The sequence below is a fragment of the Bos indicus genome, chromosome 2 (assembly GCF_029378745.1).
Source record: "Bos indicus isolate NIAB-ARS_2022 breed Sahiwal x Tharparkar chromosome 2, NIAB-ARS_B.indTharparkar_mat_pri_1.0, whole genome shotgun sequence".
NCBI classification, from domain to species: Eukaryota; Metazoa; Chordata; class Mammalia; order Artiodactyla; family Bovidae; genus Bos; species Bos indicus.
In genome coordinates, this window is record NC_091761.1 from 47,965,392 (window position 1) to 47,991,773 (window position 26,382).

General features: G+C 37.9%; 1 protein-coding gene across 12 annotated transcripts in view; it reads right to left on the reverse strand.

The window, feature by feature from the left end:
- MBD5 (methyl-CpG binding domain protein 5) overlaps nt 1-26,382 on the reverse strand; it is a 491,908-nt gene that overhangs the window by 277,117 nt on the left and 188,409 nt on the right. For 2 of the 12 annotated variants that reach the window (XM_070799684.1, XM_070799671.1), the window contains exon 3: nt 25,466-25,564. The exons of the other annotated variants lie outside the window; for them this stretch is intronic. The gene's annotated coding sequence lies outside the window, so the exon portion shown is untranslated. The remainder of the gene's footprint in view (nt 1-25,465; nt 25,565-26,382) is intronic. 12 annotated transcript variants of the gene reach the window in all.

Below are 26,382 nucleotides of genomic sequence, written 5' to 3' on the forward strand. Positions count from 1 at the left end.
ATACATCTATAGAGTAAGGAGATGAGAGTAGCTTAAAAGTGTGAAAGTATAAAGGTAAAATGCCTGTGAAAGTTTATTAGCAATCTTTAATCTATACCTAATCTTCAAGGGGAATATATCATCATATATAGGAAATTCTGCAAGAAATCATATGTATGAGTAAACAACAGAGTACAACCATCAACACTGTTGCAACATAAAATGCAATGTTTTATATGCTTTTTACTTTACCAGTGATTTCATATTGACTACCACAATGGAGCCTCTCAGTACTTCTTACAGAGGAGCGGGAAAGAAAATGGAGCCTCAGAAGTTTGAGAAACTTCAGAACTTTGTGTAGTGGTAGAACCAACCATGGGCTTCCCTGGTGGCTCATACAGTAAAGAATCTGCCTGTAGCACAGGAGATCTGGGTTCAATCCTTGGGTTGGGAAGATCCTTTGGAGAAGGGAATGCATATCTACTCCAGTGTTCTTGCCTGGAGAAACCCATGGACAGAGGAGCCTGGTGGGCTACAGTCCATGGGGTCACAAAGACTCAGACATGACTGAGTAACTAAGCTTTGCATACAGCACAGAACCAACTAGGAGGGGCATCTCTGGTGGTTTGGTGGTAAAGAATCCGTCTGTCTATGCAGGAGACATGGGTTCAATCCCTGGGTCAGGGAGGTCCCCTGGAGATGAGAACAGCAACGCACTCCAGTATTCTTGCCTGGAGAATCTCTTGCACAGAGAAGCCTGGTGGGCTATCGTCCATGGGGTCACAAAGTAGCTGCTACTGCTACTGCTACACTCCAGTTGTGTCCGAATCTGTGCGACCCCATAGATGGCAGCCCACTAGGCTTCCCATCCCTGGGATTCTCCAGGCAAGAACACTGGAGTGGGTTGCCATTTCATTCTCCAATGCATGAAAGTGAAAAGTGAAAGTGAAGTAGCTAGATGTGACTTAATGACTAAACAACAAGAACCAACTACAGCCTGGTTTCCAAGTTTCCTAGCTTTTGTTTCCATTATTGATGCTTTTGAACTATGGTGTTGGAGAAGACTCTTGAGAGTCCCTCGGACTGCGAGGAGATCCAACCAGTCCATCCAAAAATCCGTCCTGAATATTCATTGGAAGGACTGATGCTGAAGCTCCAATACTTTGGCCACCTGACTCGAAGAACTGAATCAATGGGAAAGACCCTGATGCTGGGAAAGATTGCAGGTGGGAGGAGAAGGGGACAACAGAGGATGAAATGGTTAGATGGCATCACTGAAGCGATGGACAGGAGTTTGAATAGGCTCCGGGAGTTGGTGATGGACAGGGAAGCCTGGCGTGCTGCGGTCCATCGGGTTGCAAAGAGTCGGATGTGACTGAGCAACTGAACTGAACATCATCTTAACAAAAGACAATTAGTTTCACAGCAGGCAGTGTTGAAATTTCCTTTTATTTACTTTTGTGAGCTACTTGTGAAGTGGGACAAAGAAGCAACATTACTGGGGTTACACAGAAGCTGCTGGTAACAAGTTGAACATCTTTTGTCACCAGGTATAAGCTCAAATCACTTTGGGACAGCATGAGAGAACTGGTAGGAGTTGGAGGAGTTTGAGAATGTAATACTATAGCTGATTTTCTCTACCATTAGATTTAACATAGAGCAGAGGCTGGCAAATTTCAACCAGTGAACAAATCTGGTTTGCCACCTTTTTTGTATGCCCCCTTGCCCCACCCCCAAGCCAAGAATAGTATTTATATTTTAAACATTTCAAAAAGCATCACTACAACAAAAATTCACAACACCTGAAAATTATATGGAATTTAAATTTCAGTGTCCATAAATAAAGCAGAAACACTATGCTCATTTATTCATGTATCACCTGTCACTGCTTTCAAAATGCCCCAATAGCAGTTGAGGACCTGCTGGTCAGCCAAGTCTAAAATGTTTACTATCTGGCCTTTAACAGAGTTTGCTGATCTCTGATCTAGACGGTCAGAGAATTTTCCAAGGAGATCATAATTTTAGAGGCAGTAATAATATCTGTTTACAACTTTAAGAAATTAATAACTGTAGAGTTATTGGAATTAATGGAATGATTTGAGAGCACCTAAAGCATATGAGTCAATGACTATACTAGAGACCTGATAAGCATGCTTGTATCTTAGCCACTCTGGCAGCTGATCACTTGGATGACCTCCTTTGCCCCATGCTGTTTGTGATTATTACAGAGGTTTAAATTGTTTAACTACTACTCCTACATTTTCAAATTTGCTGTCTCATAGATTGTTGGTTTAAGACAGCAAGTACAAAGAAACTTCTGGTGACATATAATCAATGAGTAAAAACAGTGTGGAAACAGTGACAGATTTTATTTTCTTGGGCTCCAAAATCACTGTGGATGCTGACTGCAGCCATGCAGTTAAGAGACGCTTGCTTCTTGGAAGAAAAGCTATGACAAACTTAATGTATTGAAAAAGCAGGGATAACACTTTGCTGACAAATTTCCATACAGTTAAAGCTACGGTTTGTATAGTGGTCATGTATGGATGTGAACGTTGGCCCAGAACGAAGGCTGAGCACTGAAGAATGGATGCTTTTTAACTGTGGTGTTGGAGAAGACTCTTGAGAGACCCTTGGACCGCAAGGAGATCAAACCAGTCAATCTGAAAAGAAATCAATCCTGAATATTCACTGGAAGGACTGATGCTGAAGCTGAAGCTCCAACACTTTGGCCACCTGATGTGAAGAGCCAATTCATCAGAAAAAGGCCCCCATGAAGGGAAAAATTGAGGGCAGGAGGGGAAGGGGGTGACAGAAGATGAATGGTTGGATGGCATCACAGACATAATGGACATGAATCTGAGCAAACTCTGGGAGATAGTGAAGGACAAGGAAACCTGGTGTGCTGCAGACAACGGGGTCACAAAGAGTTGGACACAACTTAGTGACTGAACAATAACAATAACAACAAAAATCACTGAGGGAGCTTTCCTGGTGGCTCAGTGGTAAAGAACCTGCTTGCCAATGCAGGAGATGCAGATTTGATTCCTGGGTCAGGAAGATCCCCTGGGATGGCAACCCACTCCTGGAAAACCACATGGACAGAAGAAGCCAGGTGGGCTATAGTCCATGTGGTCATAAAAAGGTCAGACATGACTTAGGAACTAAACAACAACAGTGCCAACAATTAATGAGGAGCAAAAAAATCCTATAAATCCTGTCAGTCAGTCAGTTCAGCCGTCATGTCTGACTCTTTGGACTCCATGAACTGCAGCACGCCAGGCCTCCCTGTCCATCACCAACTCCCGGAGTTCACTTAAACTCATGTCCATTGAGTCGGTGATGCCATCAATCCTGTAAATTTACCTTAAGATGACTGTCATCAAATCTGTAATGTAATAAATTGCATTTATCTAATCAAAAGTAACCCCTAGAAGACGCAAATATTCTAAGTCAGTATAAAAAAGAATATGGTGAGGATCATATTCAATATTTTCTTGAGCAAAATTTTCTCTGATTTAGCAATTAAAATCTGCTGATATTAAAAACAGATTTACAGGCTTCATAGAAGTTTTATGTAATAGTTTTCTAAACTTTATTCTTTTGTAACTTATCATATTTAGAAATGTTATTTCTCTGAATGTTCACTATAGAGGTCCAATTCCCCTTGATTTGTAATCATACCTCATAAAGCTTTGGGTTTTGATCTGATTTTTAATAATAAAGTTTCCTAACATTTTTTGTAACTGAAAACAATGACATTTCTTGAAAAATTTAACACTTATTTTAAAAATGTTGATAAACACTCTATCAAAGATTAGGAAAAATAAGTGATAATATTTATTCACTCTACATATTCATTCATTATTTCTCTGGTAAACAGACGAGTAGAAACTCTTTGCCAGCCTTGTAGAAAAAAAGAGATAAACGATAGTTTTTGTTTTCAAGAAGATTACAGGCAAGTAGCTAGAAAAGTGAAAAGTATACAGATTTTTGAGATTTAGTCTGTTAACTTCTTTAATAGATATGAGCTGCTCACAGATGTAAAGAAGCTGCAACTTTATACCTACAGCAAAAATGAACTCAGTTTCTGGTGGTGAAAACAGAAGAGAAACTCTTTTCAAAAAGGATGCACTTTAGCTACAGAAATAAGGCAGGCAGGGTCAAGTGAATGTTTACCTAGAAAAAACAATATATATTCTTAATGGATGACCAAATTCTCCTTTTCTCTTAATTCCAGATAGTTTACACAATACCAATCCAAAACCTCTGGGAGTCACATGTGTTTTGGAATTCAGAACTTTCTAGTTTTGAAAGGGAAGTTTAAATCCATTATAATGGTTAAAAACACACCAAAATTAAAAAAACATATCACCAATTTTTAATGTCTAAAACATACATCAAAGACTGCTTGGTATCAAATGACAGTTTTAGAATTCTTGTCACTGATAATAACTGATTCAAAAAGAATAAACTATCATGAATTGCTGAATTAATACATGAAATGTAGTACCACCCATGCAATGGAATATTATTTGGTCATGAAAGGAATGAAAATTTGACACATGGTACAGTATAAATGTAACTTGAAAACATTATACTAAGTAAAAGGAGCAAGACACAAAAAGCAGAACAGTGTATGACTCTATGTATGTAAAATGTTCAGAATAGGCAAATCCATAGAGACTAACAGAAGACTAATGTTTGCTAGGGCTTGGCATAGAGGGGAATGAAGACTGACTGGTAAGGGGTACAGAGTTCCTTTCTGGGGTGATGAATATGTTCTGAAATAAGTGGTAATTGATGTACAACAAGGTGAATACACCAAAAAGCATTGACTTATATAATTTAAAATTGAAAAACTTATAGCATATAATATAGCTGTCATCAAATTTTTTTCTATGAAAAGAATGAACTCATTTTATTAGAGAAGTTTTTATTTTTAAAGTATTAAAAATAAACTAAGATAAACTACTAAACTATAAAAATAAACTACTAAGCACATATGAGTACATATGTGCTAAGTTGCTTCAGTCATGTCTGACTCTTTGCAACCCCCTGGACTGTTGCCATCAGTCTCCACTATCCTTGGGATTCTCCAGGCAGGAATACTGGAGTGGATATTCATTTTCTCCTCCAAGGGATCTTCCTGACCCAGGGACTGAACCCATGTCTCTTAACGTCTTCTGTGTTGGCTTTGGGATCTTTACCACTAGCACCACCTGGGAAGCCCAAGATGAACTATACTAGGGAAGGGTTTCAGTTTATGACTGTGAGTAACCACAGTTCTAATAAGACCTTGCTAAAAGAAAATAGTAAAACAGCTCTTCAGACACTTCACATTTCAAAATCTAAGCACGAAGACAAAAATCTAACCACGGAACATGTAAAATTAATATGGATAAGTAAACATAGGAAAAGAATAAAATAATAGATTAAACCTGGTTTAGACTATAGTGTATCCTTATTTCAAAGATATTATTTCAAAAATTAAAAATTCCAGATGCTAAAAACAGTCATCAAGAATTAATCTAGTATTTTTTCCCACTAAATTCAAAGTTCAAATTCTTTATATTTCAAATTAATTTAGGAAGTATTTATGAGCCAATCTAAACCCTTACCATAGGATCACTGTGAACAATGGTTTTTGGAAAGGAGAATAAATTGAAGATTTACATTGAATAAACTAAAGAAGATTTATTTATTTATTTTAAATTTTATTTTATTTTTAAACTTTACATAATTGTATTAGTTTTGCCAAATATCAAAATGAATCCGCCACAGGTATACATGTGTTCCCCATCAAGAATAACCTGAAAATTTAAAATTGAAGATTCAATCAGAAGAATGAAAGAATGAAGAAATTAGAATCTGTCTGAATTTGAATAATTTTAAGTTTTAACATGAAAAATGTGAATTATTGAGAAAAAAGAAACCAGAAAAGAGCGCCGAAGAATTGATGCTTTTGAACTGTGGTGTTGGAGAAGACTCTTGAGAGTCCCTTGGACTGCAAGGAGATCCAACCAGTCCATCCTAAAGGAAATCAGTCCTGAAATTTGTTGGAAGGACTGATGCTGAAGCTGAAACTCCAATACTTTGGCCACCTGATGCAAAGAACTGACTCATTGGAGAAGACCCTGATGCTGGGAAAGATTGAAGATGGGAGGAGAAGGGGACAACAGAGGAGAGAATGTTGGATGGCATCACCAACTCAGTACACGTGAGTTTGAGTAAACTCCTGGAGTTGGTGATGGACAGGGAGACCTAGCGTGCAACAATCCATAGGGTCGCAAAGAGTGAGATATGACTGTGCGACTGAACTGAACTGAATTTCATCCGTTTTAATTCACTGATTCTTAAGATACCACTGTTCACTCTTGCCATCTGCTGCTTGTCCACATCCAACTTCCCTGATTCACAACTGCCATGATCTATGTTTTCTGAACGCTGAGTTTTAAGCCAACTTTTTCACTCTCCTCTTTCACTTTCATCAAGAGGCTCTTTATTTCTTCTTCACTTTCTTCCATAAGGGTGGTGTCATCTGCATATCTGAGATTATTGATATTTCTCCCAGCAATCTTGATTCCAGCTTGTGCTTCCTCCAGCCCAGCGTTTCTCATGATGTACTCTGCATAGAAGTTAAATAAGCAGGGTGACAATATACAGCCTTGATGTACTCCTTTTCCTATGTGGAACAAGTCTGTTGTTCCATATCTAGTTCTAACTGCTGCTTCATGACCTGCATACAGGTTTCTCAAGAGGCAGGTCAGGTGGTCTGGTATTCCCATCTCTTGAAGAATTTTCCACAGTTTATTGTGATCCACACAGTCAAAGGCTTTCACATAGTTAATAAAGCAGAAATAGATGTTTTTCTGGAACTCTCTTGCTTTTTCGATGATCCAGTGGATGTTGGCAATTTGATTGCTGGTTCCTCTGCCTTTTCTAAAACCAGCTTGAACATCTGGAAGTTCAGGGTTCATGTATTACTGAAGCCTGGCTTGGAGAATTTTAAGAATTACTTGACTAGCGTGTGAGATGAGTTCAACTGTATGGTAGTTTGAGCATTCTAATTGGCATTGACTTTCTTTGGGACTGGAATGAAAACTGACCTTTTCCAGTCCTGTGGCCACTGCTGAGTTTTCCAGATTTGCTGGCATATTGAGTGCAGCACTTTCACAGCATTATCTTTCAGGTTTTTAAATAGCTCAACTGGCATTCCATCACCTCCACTTGCTTTGTTCGTAGTGATGATTTCTAAGGCCCACTTGACTTCACATTCCAGGATGTCTGGCTCTAGGTGAGTGATCACGCCATTGTGATCACTTACAATGTTGTGAAGATCTTTTTTGTACAGCTCTTCTGTGTATTCTTGCCACCTCTTCTTAATATCTTTTGCCTGTTAGGTCCATACCATTTCTGTCCTTTATTGTACACATCTTTGCATGAAATGTTCCCTTGATGCCTGGAATTTTCTTGAAGATATCTCTAGTCTTTCTGATTCTATTGTTTTCCTCTATTTCTTTGCATTGATCACTGAGGAAGGGTTTCTCATCTCTCCTTGCTATTCTTTGGAACTCTGCATTCAAATGGATGTATCATTCCCTTTCTCCTCTGCCTTTAGCTTCTCTTCTTTTCACAGCTATTTATAAGGCCTCCTCAGACAACCATTTTGCTTTTTTGTATTTCTTTTTCTTGTGGATGGTCTTGCTCCCTGCCTCCTGTACAATGTCACAAACCTCTGTCCATAGTTCTTTAGGCAGTCTATCAGATCTCATCCCTTAAATCTATTTCTCACTTCCACTACATAATCGTTAAGGGATTTGATTTAGCTCATACCGAATGGTCTAGTGGTTTTCCCTAGTTTCTTCAGTTTAACTCTGAATTTGGCAATAAGGAATTCATGATCTGAGCCACAGTCAGCTCCTGGTCTTGCTTTTTGCTGACTGTATAGAGCTTCTCCATCTTTGGCTGTAAAGAATATAATCAATCTGATTTAGTAATGACTATCTGGTGATGTCCATGTGTAGAATCCTCTCTTGTGTTTTTGGAAGAGGGTGTTTGCTATGACCAGTGTATTCACTTGGCAAAACTTTATTTGCCTTTGCCCTCTTCCTTCTGTACTCCAAGGCTAAATTTGCCTGTTACTCCAGGTATTTCTTGACTTCCTACTTTTGCATTCCAGTCCTCTATAATGAAAAGGACATATGTTTTGGGTGTTATTTCTAGAATGTATTGTAGGTCTTCATAGAACCGTTCAACTTGAGCTTTTCCAGCATTACTGGTTGGGGCATAGAGCTGGGTTACTGTGATATTGAATGGTTTTCCTTGGAAATGAATAGAGATGATTCTGTCATTTTTGAGATTGCATTCAACTATAGCATTTCGGACTCTTTAGTTGACTGTGATGGCTACTCCATTTTTTCTAAGGGATTCTTGCTCACAGTAGTAGATATAATGGTCATCTGAGTTAAATTCATCCATTCCATTTTAGTTCATTGATTCCGAAAAGGTCGATGCTCACTCATGCTATCTTCTGTTTGACCACTTCCAACTTGGATGGGATTAGGCAAATTTAATTCAGATGACCATTATATCTACTACTTTGGGGAAGAATTGCTTAGAAGAAATGGAGTAGCTCTCATAGTCAACAACAGAGTCCTAAACATAGTACTTGGGTGCAGTTTCAAGAATGAAAGAATGATCTCAGTTTGTCTCCAAAGCAAACCATTAAGCATCATGGTAATTCAAGTCTGTGCCCCTAGTAATTCAAGTCTGTGCCCCCAACCAAGATTGTCGAAGAAGCTGAAGTTGATGGGGTTCTATGAAGACCTCCATGACCTTCTAGAGATAAATGAAAAAGGATGGCCTTTTCATCAAAGGAATGCAAAAGGAGGAAGTCAAGAGAAAACAGGCAAGTTTGGCCTTGTTGTACAAAATGAAGCAGGGCAAAGTCTAACAGAGTTTTCTCAAGAGAACATGTTGGTCATAGTAAACACCCTTTCCCAACAACACAAGAGGTGACTTTACACTTGGATATCACCAAATGGTCAATACTGAAATCAGATTGATTATATTCTTTGCAGTTAAAGATGGAGAAGCTCTAAATAGGAAAAGACCTGGACCTGACCGAGGCTCAGCTCCTTACTGTAACATTTAGAATCAAATTGAACAAAGTAGGGAAAACCACTAGGCCATTCAGGTATGACCTAAATCAAACCCTGTATGATTATGTACTGGAGGTGATGAACAGAGTCAAGGGATTAGATCTGAGTCACTGAAGAACTAAGAACAGAGGTTCATAAAATTGTACAGGAGGTGGTGGCCAAAACCATCCTCCCAAAAATGCAAGAAGGCAAAGTGGTTGTCTGAGGAGGCTTTACAAATACCTGAGGAAAGAAGAGAAGCAAAAGGCAAAGGAGAAAGGGAAAGACATACCCAAGGAGAGTTTCAGAGAATAGCTAGAAGACCTTTCTTAAATAAATGAACAATGCAAAAAGAAAAAAAAAAAGAGTTAACAGTAGCATGGGAAAGATGAGAGAAATCTTCAAGATAACTGGAGATATCAAAGGAACATTTCATGCAAGTATGGCCATGATAAAGGACATAAACAGTAAGGACCTAACACAGAAGCAGAATAGATTAGGAAGAGGTGGCAAGAACACAGAAGAACTATACAAAAAAGGTCTTAATGACCTGGATATCCATGATGGTATGGTCAACTCACCAACAGCCAGATATCCTGGAGTGCAAAGTCAAGGGGGCCTTAGGAAGAATTACTACAAACAAAGCTAGTGGAGGTAATAAAGTTTCAGCTGAACTATTTAAAATCCTAAAAGATTATGTTGTTAAAGTGCTGTACTCAGTTAGCAAATTTGGACAACTCAGCACTGGCCACCATACTGGAAAAGGTCAGTTCTCAGTCCAATCCCAAATAAGGGCCATCCCAAAGAATGTTCAAACTACTGTATAACTGCACTCATTTTGCATGCTAGTAAGGTCATGCTTAAAATCCTTCAAGCTAAGCTTCAGAGTACATGAACCAAAATTCTCTACAAGTACAAGCTTGGTTTAGAAAAGGTAGAGGTATCAGATCCAATTGCAAACACTCACTGGATCATAGAGAAAGCAAGGGGATTAAGAAAAACATCTAATGCTTCATTGATTACATGAAACCTTTTGATTCTGTGAATCAAAACAAACTGTGAATATTCTTAAAGAAATGGGAATACCAGACCACCTTGTTTGTCTTCTGAGATACCTGTATGTGGATCAAGAAACAAGAGGCAGAACCTTACAGGGAACAATTGGTTGTTTCAAAATCGGGAAAGGAGTATGAAAAGGCTGTTTTTATGACCCTTCTTATTTAACTCATAAGTAGAGTACATTGTGTGAAATGCCAGGCTGGAAGAATCACAAGGTGGAATCAAGATTGCTGGGAGAAATATCAACAACCAGATATGCAGAGGATACCACTCCAATGGCAGAAAGTGAAGATGAACTAAAAAGCCCCTTGGTGGCGGTGAAAGAGAAGACTGAAAAGCTGGCTTAGAATTCAACATTCAAAAAACTAGCATCATGATATCTGGTCCCATCACTTCATGGCAAATAGAAGAGTAACAGTGGAAATAGTGACAGATTTTATTTTCTTGGGCTCCAAAATCTCTGTGGACAGTGACTGCAACATTACTGTGGACATGAAATTAAAAGAGGTTTGCTCCTTGGAAGGAAAAGCTATGATGAACCTAGACAGCATATTAAAAGGCAGAGACATTACTTTGCCAGCAAAGGTCCGTATAGTCAAAGCTATGGTTTCATGTACAGATGTGAGAGCTGGACCATAAGGAAACCGAGTAGTGAAGAACTGATGCTTTCAAATAGTGGAACTGGAGAAGACCGTTGAGAATCCATTGACCTGTAAGGAGTCAAAACCAGTCAATTCTAAAGTTAATCAATCCTGTATTTTCATTGGAAGGACTGACACTAAAGCTCAGGTTCCAGTACTTTCATCACCTGATGCAAAGAGCTGACTCATTGGAAAAGACCTTGATGATGGGAAAGATTGAAGACAAAAGAGAAGGACAAGGCAGAGGATGATGTGGTTAGGCAGCTTCACCAACTCAATGGATGTGAATTTGAACAAATTATGGGAGATACTGCAGCCTGGTATGCTGAAGCCCATAAGGTCCCAAAAAGTCAGATGCAACATAGTGATCAAACAAGAACAACACATGAAAATTTATATATACACTAAATTTTCTAACAATAAAAAACTTTATATACATCTATCAAGAAACACTAATATTCACAGCAAATAAACTGATCCTAAAAGATGATGCTGTGAAAGTGCTCCACTCAATATGCCAGCAAATCTGGAAAACTCAGCAGTGGCCACAGGCCTGGAAAAGGTCAGTTTTCATTCCAATCCCAAAGAAAGGCAATGCCAAAGAATGCTCAAACTACTGCACAATTGCACTCATCTCACACGCTAGTAAAGTAATGCTCAAAATTCTCCACGTCAGGCTTTAGCAATATATGAACCATGTGCTTTCAGATGTTCAAGCTGGTTTTAGAAAAGGCAGAGGAACCAGAGATCAAACTGCCAACATCCACTGGATCATGGAAAAAGCAAGAGAGTTCCAGAAAAACATCTATTTCTGCTTTATTGACTATGCCAGAGCCTTTGACTGCATGGATCAAATAAACTCTGTAATTCTGAAAGAGATGGGAATACTAGACTACCTGACCTGCCTCTTGAGAAAACTGTACGCAGGTCAGGAAGCAACAGTTAGAACTGGACATGGAACAACAGACTGGTTCCAAATAGGAAAAGGAGGACGTAAAGGCTGTATATTGTCACCCTGCTTATTTAACTTCTATGCAGAGTACACCATGAGCAATGCCGGGCTGGAGGAAGCACAAACTGGAATCAAGATTGCTGGGAGAAATATCAACAACCTCAGATACACAGATAATATCACCCTTATGGCATAAAGCGAAGAAGAACTAAAGAGCCTCTTGATGAAAGTGAAAGAGGAGAGTGAAAAAGTTGGCTTAAAGCTCAACGTTCAGAAACCTATGATCATGGTATCTGGTCCCATCACTTCATGGCAAATAGATGGGGAAACAGTGGCTGACTTTAGTTTTCTGGGCTCTAAAATCACTGCAGATGCTGACTGCAGACATGAAATTAAAAGACGCTTACTCCTTGGAAGGAAAGTTATGACCAACCTAGAAAGCGTATTAAAAAAACAGAGACATTACTTTGCCAACAAAGGTCCGTCTATCAAGGCTATGGTTTTTCCAGTAGTCATGTATGGATGTGAGAGCTGGACTGTGAAGAAAGCTGAGCGCCGAAGAATTGATGCATTTAAACTGTGGTGTTGGAGAAGACTCTTGAGAGTCCCTTGGACTGCAAGGAGATTCAACCAGTCCATCAAAGGAGATCAGTCCTGGGTGCTCATTGGAAGGACTGATGCTGAAACTCCAATACTTTGGCTACTTAATGAGAAGAGCTGACTCACTGGAAAAGACCCTGATGCTGGGAAAGTTTGAGGGCAGGGGGAGAAGGGGATGACAGAGGATGAGATGGTTGGATGGCATCACTGACTTGATGGACATGAGTTTGGGTAAACTCCTGGAGTTGATGATGGACAGGGAGGCCTGGTGTGCTGCAGTTCATGGGGTTGCAAAGAATCCGACCTGACTGAGTGACTGAACTGAACTAAGTGAAATTGATCCAGGATAAAATTCTTACCAAATTAGCAACATTTAGTTATCTGTTTTTAAAATAATTCATTTGTTTTATTCATATCAAACAGTGTAAGTAAAATAAGTAAATTTCTAAGTATAAGATAATATGATTACTCATTTCAATTAAGTCGTTCAGTTGCGTCTGACTCTTCGCAACCCCACAGACTGCGGCACTCAGACTTCCCTGTCCTTCACCACCTCCTTGAGTTTGCTAAAACTCATGCCCATAGAGTCGGTGATACTATCCAGCCATCTCATCCTCATTCCTCCCTTTCCCCTCCTGCCTTCAGTCTTTCCCAGCATCAAGGTCTTTTCCAGGGGGTCGGCTCTTTGCATCAGGTGGCCAAAGTACTGGAGATTCAGCTTCAGCATCAGCCCTTCCAATGAATATTCAGGACTGGTTTCCTGTAGGATTAACTGGTTTGATCTACTTGCTATCCAAGGAACTCTCAATAGTCTTCTCCAACACCACAGTTCAAAAGCATCAATTCTCTGGCACTCAGCCTTCTTTACAGAACAACTCTCATATCCATACATGACTACTGGAAAAAACAAAGCTTCGTTAGATGGACCCTTGTCGGCAAAGTAATGTCTCTGAGCTTTAATATAATGTCTAGGTTGGTCAGGAAGCAACAGTTAGAAATGGACATGGAACAACAGATTGACTGGTTCCAAATAGGAAAAGGAGGATGTCAAGGCTGTATATTGTCACCCTGTTTATTTAACTTATATGCAGAGTACATCATGAGAAACGCTGGGCTGGAAGAAGCACAAGCTGGAATCAAGATTGCTGGGAGAAATATCAATAACCTTAGATATGAAGATGATACCACCCTTACAGCAGAAAGTGAAGAAGAACTAAAGAGCCTCTTGATGAAAGTGAAAGAGGAGAGTGAAAAAGTTGGTTTACAGATCAACATTCAGAAAACGAAGATCATGGCATTTGGTCCCATCACTTCATGGCAAATAGATGGGGAAACAGTGGAAACAGTGGCTGACTTTATTTTTCTGGGCTCCAAAATCACTGCAGATGCTGACTGCAGCCATGAAATTAAAAGACACTTACTCCTCGGAAGGAAAGTTATGACCAACCTAGATAGCATATTAAAAAGCAGAGACGTTACTTTGCCAACAAAGGTCCGTCTAGTCAAGGGTACGGTTTTTCCAGTAACCATGTATGGATGTGAGAGTTAAAGAGAGCTGAGCGCAGAAGAATTGATACTTTTGAACTGTGGTGTTGGAGAAGACTCTTGAGAGACCCTTGGACTCCAACGAGATTCAATCAGTCCATCCTAAAGGAGATCAGTCCTGGGTGTTCACTGGAAGGACTGATGTGAAGCTGAAACTCCCAATACTTTGGCCACCTGATGTGAAGAGCTAACTCATTGGAAAGACCCTGATGCTGGGAAAGATTTAAGGCAGGAGGAGAAGGGGACGACAGAGGATGAGATGGTTGGATGGCATCACTGACTCAATGGACATGGGTTTGGGCGGACTCCGGGAGGTGGTGATGGAGAGGGAGGCATGGCATGCTGCGATTCATGGGGTCGCCAAGAGTCAGACACGACTGAGGGACTGAACTGAACTGAACTAGGTTGGTCATACCTTTTCTTCCAAGGAGCAAGCGTCTTAATTTCATGGCTGCAGTCACTGTCTACAGTGATTTTGGAGCCCAAGAAAATAAAGTCTGTCACTTTTTTCAATGTTTCCCTATGTATTTACCATGAAGTGACAGGACTGGATGCCATGATCTTAGTGTTTTGACGGCTGAGTTTTAAGCCAGCTTTTTTACTCTTCTCTTTCACCTTCATCAAGAGGCTCTTTAGTGCCTCTTTGCTTGCTTTCTGCCATAAGGGCAGTGTCTTTTGCATATCAAAGGTTACTGATATTTCTCTCAGCAATCTTGAATCCATCTTGTCTTCATCTAACCTGACATTTCACATGATGTACTCTGCACAGAAGGTAAATTAAGCATGGTGAGAATATACAGCTTTGACGTACACCTTTCCCAATTTTGAATGTTGTTTCATGTCCGGTTCTAACTGTTGCTGCTTGACCTGCATACAGGTTTCTCAGGAGGCAGGTCAGGTGGTCTGGTATTTCCATCTCTTTAAGAATTTTCCAGTTTGCTGTGATCCACACTGTCAAAGACTTTAGGGTAGTCAATGAAGCAGAAGTAGTTGTGTTTTAGAATTCTCTTGCTTTATGTATGATCCAACGGATGTTGGTAATTTGATCCCTGGTTCCTCTGTCTTTTGTAAATCCAGGTTGTACATCTGGAAGTTACCAGTTCACCGGCTATTGAAGCTTAGCATGGAGGATTTTGAGCATTACCTTGCCAGCATGTGAGACAAGTTCAATTGTGCAGTAGTTGGAATATTCTTTGGGATTGGAATGAAAATCTGACCTTTTCCAATCTTGTGTCCACTGCTGAGTTTTCCAAATTTGATGCCATATTTGAGCAGCATTTTCACAGCATTATATTTTAGGATTTGAAATAGTTCAGCTGGAATTCCATCACCTCCACTAGCTTTGTTTGCAGTCATGCTCCTTAAGGCCCACTTGACTTTGCCCTCCAGGATGTCTGGCTCTAGGTGAGTCAACACACCATCATGGTTATTTGTGTCTTGAAGAATTTTTTTTTATAATTCTTCTGTGTATTCTTACCATCTCTTCTTAATGTCTTCTACTTCTGTTAGGTCCATACCTTTTCTGTCCTTTATTGTGCCCATCTTTGCATGGAATGTTCCCTTTGTATAGATAATTTTCTTGAAGAGATCTCTAGTCATTCCCATTCTATTATTTTCCTCTGTTTCTTTGCATTGCTCATGTAGGAAGGCTTTCTTATCTCTCCTTACTATTCTATGTAATTCTGCATTAAGATGGGTATAGCTCTTGTTTTCTCCTTTGCCTTTAGCTTCTTTTCTTAGCTATTTGTAAGGCCTTCATTTGTAAGACAACCATTTCTGCCTTTTTTTCATTTCTTTTGCTTGGGGATGGTTTTGTCCATTGTGTCTACACAGTATTACAAACCTCTGTCCATAGATTTTCAGTTTCCCTCAGATCTAATTCCTTGAGTCTATTTGGCACTTCCACTGTATAATGTAGGGATTTGATTTAGGTCACACCTGAATGGGCTAGTGGTTTTCCTACTTCCTTCAATTTAAGTCTGAAATTTGTGATAACGAGTTCATGATCTAAGTCACAGTCATATCCAGGTCTTGTTTTTGCTGACTGTATAGAGGTTCTATATCTTTGGCTGCAAAGAATATAATCAATCTGATTTCAGTATGATTAATAGATTCTAGTAAATTACAATGATATAAATTCAAGCAGCTCTGAATATTTAATATGCTGTATATCATAAGACTCGTAAAAATTTTTTTAGTTTGTTTGGTCTTTTAAGATTGTAAGTTTATACTCAAAAGTTTAATAATGTAAGGTATGAAATATAATTGGATCTAGATAATTTAGCAAAATATGATCTTCCTAATCATTTTATAGAACCTACTGTCTCTTGAATAGTTTGTATAAAATAATGTGATATATTTGAAGTTTAAGAAACAAAAATTCAGAATTCTTTCATAAATAGCACACTTGTAACCCTGGTGACAGAGATGACAGGCAGATACATATATATATATATATATATATATATGTGATGCTAATATAGCAGCAACAACTGACTTGTATGAAAATCAATCTCTCTATAGGTCCCATTTAGGATGAAGAAATTGGGTAATTCTTGCAGTGCAAGTTAGCAGATTTATGACTTTACTTTTTTCTTTGGAATGAAAAAGATATTGAAATAAAAGAGACTATGTAAAACAAAAAGTAATATGTAAAGATACTATGTATCTTATAAAGATACTATGATCACGTAGTATTTACTAAGTTTCTTAAATAAAATATACATTAGAAGTTTAGCTGAAACTGAAAAGCAACAAAAAACTAATGCCTTCCTTCAGTATGCAGTAGTTTTTGTTTTATATTTTTTATTACTAAATAACACATGACACTAAAAATTTCAAACAACACAAAAATAGATAGCAGACAATCATGTGTAGCAAGTGAGCCATATGAACTACTGTTGCCATAATCAGTTTTTGAAGATGACAGAAAACAAACCTATGTATTCAGGATACTTCCAAACGCATTTTATGCATCCAGCATCACTTTGATACCAAAACTAAAGACAGCACATAAAAATAAAACTAATAGGCCAATATCACTGATAAACATAGAAAAGTTCTCAACAAAGTATTAACAAATTGAACAATGCATTAAAAGGATGATACATTCATACCAAGTGAGATTTATCCCAGGGACACAGGGATGATTCAATATCAGCAAATCAGTCAATGTGATATACCACATTAGCACATGTGCAAATGAAGTATATGAATCATACGATCATCTCAATAGATGAAGAAAATGCTCTTGACAAAATTTAACATCAATTTGATTAAAAAAGCTATGATTAAAACAGTTTATGATTAGAAACTCTCAACAAAGTGGGTATAGAAGGAACATCCCTCAACATATTAAGTATTTGTCATAAATACATGACAGATCTACAGCTAGCATCATACTGAACGGTGAAGGCTGAAAGCCATTCCTGTAAGATCAGGAATAAGAAAAGGATGCCACTCTTGCCACTTTAATTAAACATAGTTTAGAAAACCTGGGTACAATAATCATACAAGAAAAAAAAAATCCAAATTGGAAAGGATGTGATTGGTTGCAGATAACATGATACTTTAGAGAGAAAATCTTCAAGTCTCCAAGAAAAAACAATTAGAACTAATAAATAAATTCAGTAAAATTGCAGGATACAAAATTAATATACAGAAATCTTGCATTTCTATAGAGTAACAATGAACCATCAGGAGAGAAATTAAGAAAGCAATATTGTTTATAATTAAATCTTATAAATGAACCTAAGAAAGTGAAAAATCTATACTTGGAAACCTGTAAGACATGGATAAAAAAATGAGAGAAACAGATGGAAAGACATATCATGCTTATGGATTGGAAGAAATAATATTGTTAAGACAAACATATTACCCAAGGTTCATTGAATCATACAGTTTCAATGCCATACCTATAAAAATGCCTATGGCATTTTTCACAGAACTAGAACAAATAATTCTAGAATTTGTATGGAAACATACTAGACCCCAAATAGCCAAAACAATCTCAAGAAACAAACAAAACTGGAAGTGTCAAGCTCCCTGACTTCAAGCTACACTAGAAACGTATAGTAATCAAAACAGTACAGTGCTGGCACAAAAATTGACACAGATTTTTGGGATCAGTGGGATCCCATGGGATGAATGGGGACAGAACAGAGATTCTAGAATGAACCCATCCTTATATGGTCAATTAATATGTGACAAACGAGGCAAAAACATAGGAAGGAGGAAAGACAGGTTCTTCAATAAATGGTGCTGTGAAAATCAGACAGCCACAGGCATAAAAATCAAATTAGAGTACTTTCTCACACCATATACAAAAAGAAGCTCAAAATGTATTAAAGGCTTAACTGTAAGAGCTGAAGTCATAAAAATTATCAAAAGAAAATACAGGTAGTATATGCTCTTTGACATCAGTCTTAGTAATATTTTTTGGGACACATTTCCTCAGGCAAGGGAAACAAAGGCAAAAATAAACAAACAGGATCATGTCAAACTAAAAACTTGTGCACAGGAAGAGAAAATTATCAACAAAATGAAAACACTGCATCCTGAAAGGGAGAAAACATTTGCAAGCAATATATATGATATGATAAAGGATTAATATCTAAAATATACAATTCAACAACAACAACAACAACAGAAAAAACAAAGTCCTATTAAAGAATGGGCAATAGCTAGGACATGGAAGCAACCTAGATGTCCACTAACATATGAAGGGATAAATAAGTTGTGGTACATATATACAATGGACTATTACTGAGCCATAGAAAGGAATGCATTTGAACTAGTTCTAAGGAGGTGGAAGAATCTTCACTATGCAGAGTCAAGTAAGTCAGAAAGAGAAACACAAATATCATATACTAATGCATATATGGAATATAGAAAGATGGTATTGATGAACCTATCTTCAGGGCAGCAATGGAGGCACGGACACAGAGAACAGACTTATGGACACAGTGGGTAAAGCAGAGGATGGGACGCATTGAGAGAATAGCATGAAAACATACATATATTCCGATATATAAAACAGATAGCCCATGGGAATGTGTTGCATGATGCTTATTTAACTGCTTATTTAACTTTCATGCAAAGTACATCATGAGAAATTCTGGGCTGGATGAAGCACAAAATGGAATCAAGATTGCCAACAGAAATATCACCAACCTCAGATATGCAGACGATACCACCCTTATGGCAAAAAGTAAAGAGGAACTCAAAAGCCTCTTGATGAAGGTGAAAGAGGAGAATGAAAAGGCTTGCTTAAAACTCAAAAGTCAAGAAACTAAGATCATGGCATTGCAGTCCCATCACTTCAGGGGAAACAGATTGGGAAACAATGGAAACAGTGAAAGACTTTTATTATCTTGGGCTCCAAAATGACTGCAGATGGTGACTGCAGCCATGAAACTAAAAGACGCTTGCTCCTTGGAAGAAAAGGCATGACCAACCTGCTGCTGCTACTGGTGCTAAGTCGCTTCAGTCGTATCCGACTCTGTGCGACCCCATAGATGGAAGCCCACCAGGCTCCCCCATCCCTGGGATTCTCCAGGTAAGAACACTGGAGTGGGTTGCCATTTCCTTCTCTTCTAGACAACATAATAAAAAGCAGAGACATTACTTTGCCAAGAAAGGTCCATCTAGTCAAAGTTACGGTTTTTCCAGTAGTCATGTATGGATGTGAGAGTTGGACCACAAAGAAAGCTGAGTGCTGAAGAACTGATGCTTTTGAACTGTGGTGTTGGAGAAGACTCTTGAGAGTACCTTGACAAATCCTAATTCCTTAGGATTAGTCAATCCTAAAGGAAATCAACCCTGAATATTTATTGGAAGGACTGATTCTGAAGCTGAAGCTCTAATACTTTGGCAACCTGATGTGAAGAGTTGACTCATTAGAAAACACCCTCATGCTGGGAAAGATTGAAGGCAGGAGGGGTAGGGGATGACAGAGGATGAGATGGTTGGATGGCATCACCGACTCGATGGACATGAGTTTGAGCAAACTCTGGAAGTTGATGATGGACAGGGAAGCCTGGTGTGCTGCAGTTTATGGGGTTGCAAGGAGTCAGACACAACTAAGCAACTGAAATGAACTAAAAGTAGGATGAAAGCTGGCTGTCTGCCACAACATGGATCAACCCATAGGGTACTATGCTACGTGAAATAAATTAGAGAAACACAAATTATTTCATGTGGAATCTAAACAACAAAATAAGTGAAGAAACAGAACAAAACAGAGTCACAGATTCAGAGATCAAGCAAGTGGTTGCCAGAGTGGGGTGGGAAATAAGTGATAAAGGTGAGGAAATGTAACAGGTACTAAACTTCCACTTATAAAAAATGAGTCATGGGAATTAAACACATAGCTTGGGAAATATAGTCAATAAAAATGTACCACATTTGGGGGAAAAAAATACAAAAAAAAAACAAACAAACAACCTGATCAGAGTCCCTAAATCATTAACTCATTACATACCCTAGGGTAATCCTCTCTTACGTAAAACAGCCTTTTCACCTGTAATATAGCAGTAATAAATCTTGAAGTGTTCTTGTAAAAAAATTAATGTACTATATTTGTACGGTGACAGACAGAAACTAGATTTACTGTGATAATTTTATAAGGAATAGCAATATGGAATCACTGAGTTGTCACCAGGAACTAATCTAGTGCTGCAGGTCAATTATACTTCAAAAACCAACCAACCAGACTCAGAGAAAAAGAGAACAGATTTGTGGTTACCGGAGGGAGAGAGGAAACTGGATGAAGGTGGTCAAATGGATAAACTTACATTTATAAAATAAATAAATACTAGGGATGTAAAACAACAGAAGGCAATGACACCCCACTTCAGTACTCTTGTGTGGAAAATCCCATGGACGGAAGAGCCTGGTGGGCTGCAGTCCATGGGGTCGCTGAGGGTCGGGCACGACTGAGCGACTTCACTTTCACTTTTCACTTTCATGCACTGGAGAAGGAAACGGCAACCCACTCCAGTATTCTTGCCTGGAAAATCCCAGGGACAGGGGAGCCTGGTGGGCTGCTGTCTATGAGGTCGCACAGAGTCAGACACGACTGAAGCAACTTTGCAGCAGCAGCAGCAGCAGCAGGGATGTAAAATATAATATGAGTAACATGATTAACTCTGCTGTATATTATATATAAAAGTTGCTAGGAAAGTGAATCATGAGTTCTTTCTCATCACAAGTGAAAAAACATTTCTTTTTATTTATACAAGGTGATGGATATTTATTAAACTTATTGTGGAAATCATTTCATGATGTACTTAAGTCAAATCATTATGCTGTACTGCTGCTGCGGCTAAGTCGCTTCAGTCGTGTCCGACTCTGTGCGACCCCATAGACGGCAGCCCACCAGGCTCTGCCATCCCTGGGATTCTCCAGGCAAGAACACTGGAGTGGGTTGCCATTTCCTTCTCCAATGCATTAAAGTGAAAAGTGAAAGTGAAGTCGCTCAGTCGTGCCCGACCCTCAGCAACCCCATGGACTACAGCCTTCCAGGCTCCTCCGTCCATGGGATTTTCCAGGCAAGAGTACTGGAGTGGGGTGCCACTGCCTTCTCCATTATGTTGTACACTTGAAACTTATACAATACTATATATTAGTTATATCCCAACAAACCTGGAAGGATAAAAAACCTCCTGCATTCATGGAAAATTAAATGAAGACACTATAACATATTATACAAATATTAATGAAAATGAGAAATAATAAAAAAGGTAAATATAATATTTGGAAATTTTCTATATTAAATACAAAAAAGATGTTGAATAAATCTTATGCAGAAACATTGCTGGAGACACAATTAAAATTTGCTTCAAATAAATTCTTTTACTATAACTTACAAAACAGAGGCACATGGTGACACTATTTCTACTAACTTTATACTTCACGAAGAAGAGGACATGGGGACCCACTTCAGTATTCTGGCCTGAAGAATTCCCATGGACAGAGGAGTCTGATGGGCTATACAGCCTATGGGGTCGCAAAGAGTCAGACATGACTGAGCTACTAAGCGCACAGACACATACTTCATTAAAGTACTTGATTTGTTATTAAAAGTTTTGGTTTAAATTTTCTAAGTAAAGTAATAATTAAAGAGAAAAGCTGAGAAATGAAGAGTCCATATAAGTGACAAATACACAAAAGAATCTATAAAAATAACCAGTAGTTAAGTGATGCTGGTAGACAAGTTAAAATAACTAACTGACAGCTAGAAAGTAAAACAAGAATTAGGTATACAGCAAGATCACAAAATTGTTTCTCTTCACACATTTCACCTAGAAGAAATGAAATCTTATAATTTAAGGGTATTAAAGTAGTTAATTGGTGAAGTAAAAACACAGTACAATGTCTTTATTTCATGTCTTCACAATTGTACAACATGCCAGCTATTTAAAATTCATTGATTAATTCATTAATGTGGAATAAAGCGAGGGAAGTTCTACTAACACTCCACTGCAGAATTTCAAGTCCCATACACAGATACTAAGCTATATTTGCATAATATAAAGTAAAAGTAAACAAATTTATATAATTAGCAAGAAGCTCCAAACAAACACATTATACACTGTGTATTTTCATCTAGTATCACCCTTTCTTTGGGTTTGCTCTTCACTACTTTTCTTGTTCTCTAACCATCCCTGCTCCCTCATATTTTAAAACTTTGCCCAAGACCCAAATTTATACATTCCATCTTACCCACTCTAGAACATAGTATGCGTCCCTTTCTCTGGGCTCTTGGTTGAGAATACTACCCACTTAAAAGTCATGTCATAGAGTAAAGAGCAAACTGAGCTTTTCTCCATAGCTTACGAGACGGTCTGTCATATGTTTATTTCTAAGGTTATTTTTAAAAATTTATTACAGTAATCAGTAACACTGGTAAAATTCAAAGAGCATTGAAGGTTGTAAAGAGAAAAACAAAAGCCTCATGTTTCTGTAGATGAATACCATTATAATTTACTCTTAGAAACTCTTGGGGAAAAGTGAATCTGGAGTTTTTCAGATTTAGAAAGGTTAATTTGATGCATTTACAGAGTTTTACCTCTAATACCAGCCAATGGTGTCTAGTTAGCAGCTCATAATGAAAGACATTCATATTATCTGTCATGAATATTCACCCTTTGACATAAACATACAACATAAATAATTTCACATAATAAGTAACTTTTTTTCCTTAGAGAATATGTTTCTTTCCTCTAGCTTAGTTGAGATATAATTGATATATTTCTGTACAATGTGACGATTTTATACACATAGTGCAAAATGACTACCTCAGTAAGGTTAGTTAACCCATCCACCACCTCACCTAATTATATTTTTTTTGTGTGTTTAAGGTCAGGACATTTACGAACTATTCTCTTTGCAGCTTTCAAGTATATAATACACTAGTATTAACTATAGGCACCATGCTAAATATTAGTTCCCAAGAATGTATTCCGCTTGTAACTGGGAATTTGTACCCTTTGACCATTTGTACCCTTTTCCCATTTCCTTCACTTCCCAGCCCTTGACAATCACCCTTCTAATCTGCTTCCTTGATTCTGGCTTTTTTTCTTAAAGATTCCATATTATATGTGAGATCATGCAGTGTTTGTCTTTCTCTGTGTGACTTATTTCATTAAGCATAATGCTCTAAAGGTACATCATGTCACAAATGGCAAGATTTCCTTTTTTTTTTTTTTTAAAAAGGCTCAATAATATTCATGTATCTGTATCTATATATATTCATGTGTAAATATATATGTGCCATGTAATATCTCACATTTTCATATATATATATATATATATATATATATATCACATTTTCATTGTCCACTCATTCATTGATGACCACTTAGGTTGTTTCCATATTGTGGTTATTTGTGAATAATGTTGCAATAAGTATGGGTGTACAGGTACACTTCGAGGTAATGATTTCATTTCCTTCCAATATATTCCAGAATTGGGATATATACACAGATGTGGGGCCATATGGTAGGTCTATTTTAATTTTTTCCATAATGGGTGTACCAGTTTACATTCCACTATAGGGTTCCTTTTTTGCCACATCTTTGCCAAAGCATTATTTCTTTATTATTTTTTGTTTGTTTGTTTGCTTTTGGTAACAGCCATTTTTACAGGTACGAGGTGATACCTCACTGTGGTTTTGATTTGCATTTCCCTGATGCTTAGTGATGCTGAACTCCATTTCAGGTACCTGCTGGCCACCCATGTCTTTCTGAAAAATGACTATTAAGGTCCTGTATGTGTGTACGTGTGTGTGTGTGTGTGTGTGTGTGTATGTGCACACACAGGCTCAGTTCTATTTGACAATTTGTGACCCCATGGACTGTAGCTATCCAGGCTCCTCTGTCCATGGAATTTTCCAGGCAAGAACACTGAAGTGGGTTGCCACTTCCTACTCCAGGGGATCTTCCCACCCTAGGGACTGAACCCCTGTCTCTTGCATCTCCTGCAGTGACAGGTGGATTTTTTTACCACTGTGCGACCTGGGAAGCCCATTCAGGTCCTATGCCTATTTTTAAATCAGATTGTTCATTTTTTGACTCAATATTGAGTTGTATTGAGTTCTTCCGATATTTTGGATATTAACCTCTTATCTGGTACGTGGTCATAAAGAACTTTTAAATTCTCAATGAACAAAAGTGTCAGTCAGGTTTTACCACCAAAATGTACTGAGAGAAAACAAACCTTTTGTATTTCTGAATCTTTTTCCTTTTAGAATTGCCACTGTAGACTTGTATTAACCCTACACATGGAAACATATTACTATATACTAAATGATAAATCATATCCTTTTATTCATTCATATGCTTCATTATAAATCTTATTCTTAGTCACAGTGTTCAATGATTAAAATCTAAGAACTCTACATATTTGACTCTCAATAAATACAGATAGTAACTTAGTACCCACTATTTGAGGGTCCCATTGTTGACCTATTTCTGTATATTTCCTGGAAGCAGCTCATACAGAGAATTTGGAAAAGAGAGCTTGTATAGTGAGTCACGGAGAAGGCAATGGCACCCCACTCCAGTATTCTTGCCTGGAAAATCCCATGGACGGAGGAGCCTGGTAGGCTGCAGTCCATGGGGTCACTGAGAGTCGGACACGACTAGGCGACTTCACTTTCACTTTTCACTTTCATGCATTGGAGAAGGAAATGGCAACCCACTCCAGTGTTCTTGCCTGGAGAATCCCAGGGATGGGGGAGCCTGGTGGGCTGCCGTCTATGGGGTCACACAGAGTCGGACACGACTGAAGTGACTCAGCATAGCATAGCATAGCATAGTGAATCAAGTGAAGATTCTCTGTCACATGGTACATGGTGTATTCATTCAATGTCTAACTATTGTCTCCAACGTCAAGCCTTACATTGCTTCTAGATGTATCCTACACACTTTCCCTCTTTGCTATTGATTGTGGGTTATTGTTTAAATCCCCTGTATATGTTTGATTCAGTCTTTGATATTTGCCTCCTTTCATTTTCACCTCCCCCACCTTTTATGTTGTCTTACCAGCTATGTTCACTAGATGTTTAATCTGGCTGTTAATTCTTTCAACTTTCTTGATATCTTCTTAAGTATTTGTTTCATAGTCTCATAAAGTTTTGCACACTAAAACAGATGATTAGAAAGACATAAAATCCATAAAATTTTATATATTAAGTTGAAAATAAGTATCATGTTTATCTTTTAAATTGCATAATATAAGCTTAATTTTTAAAAAAGATTAAATAAGAAAATACTCTAAAATGTATTCCTGCCTTTAAAATGCTCATTACCAGTCTGTCATCTCAATTTTTATTATTTATTTATTTATTTATTTTTGCTATACAGTAGGCCCTTGGTGGTTATCCATCTTAAACATGGAAGTTTGTATATGTCAATTCCAAACTCCAGTTCATCCTTCTCTACTCATCTTAATTTTTAAATTGAGACCTATTTTATATTTGCCACCTGCTAAAATACAGTAAAAATAAGAAACACGGTTTATTAAGGATCATTTGATGCTCATGCATTTATATCTAGAATTAACATAAAAACCATGTTCAGCTAAACCTTGGGGGAAACTATCTAAATTTTGTATAAACATAAATCAGCATATATGCATTCCTTTTACAATTATTAAGACGAGAACATTCTATATATTATATCCTATAATTCACTTAAAAAAAAATTTAACAAGGGTATCCTTCCATTATGCCACAGAGATCTACTTTTTAGGAAGGGATGAGACCTAAGTCATGTAGCTGAATTGACTGGAGAAAAACCCATGACTCACTTTTAAATTCAGGAAGAACTCAAGTGGGCTCTTAACACTTTCAGCCAATCAATATAACTTTCTAGTCCATTCAGACTCCCATTTTCCTAGATAACGTTTTCACACCTTCTCTTCTTTGAGTCCTCTCTCTTGCACTCTACATTTGGCCTGT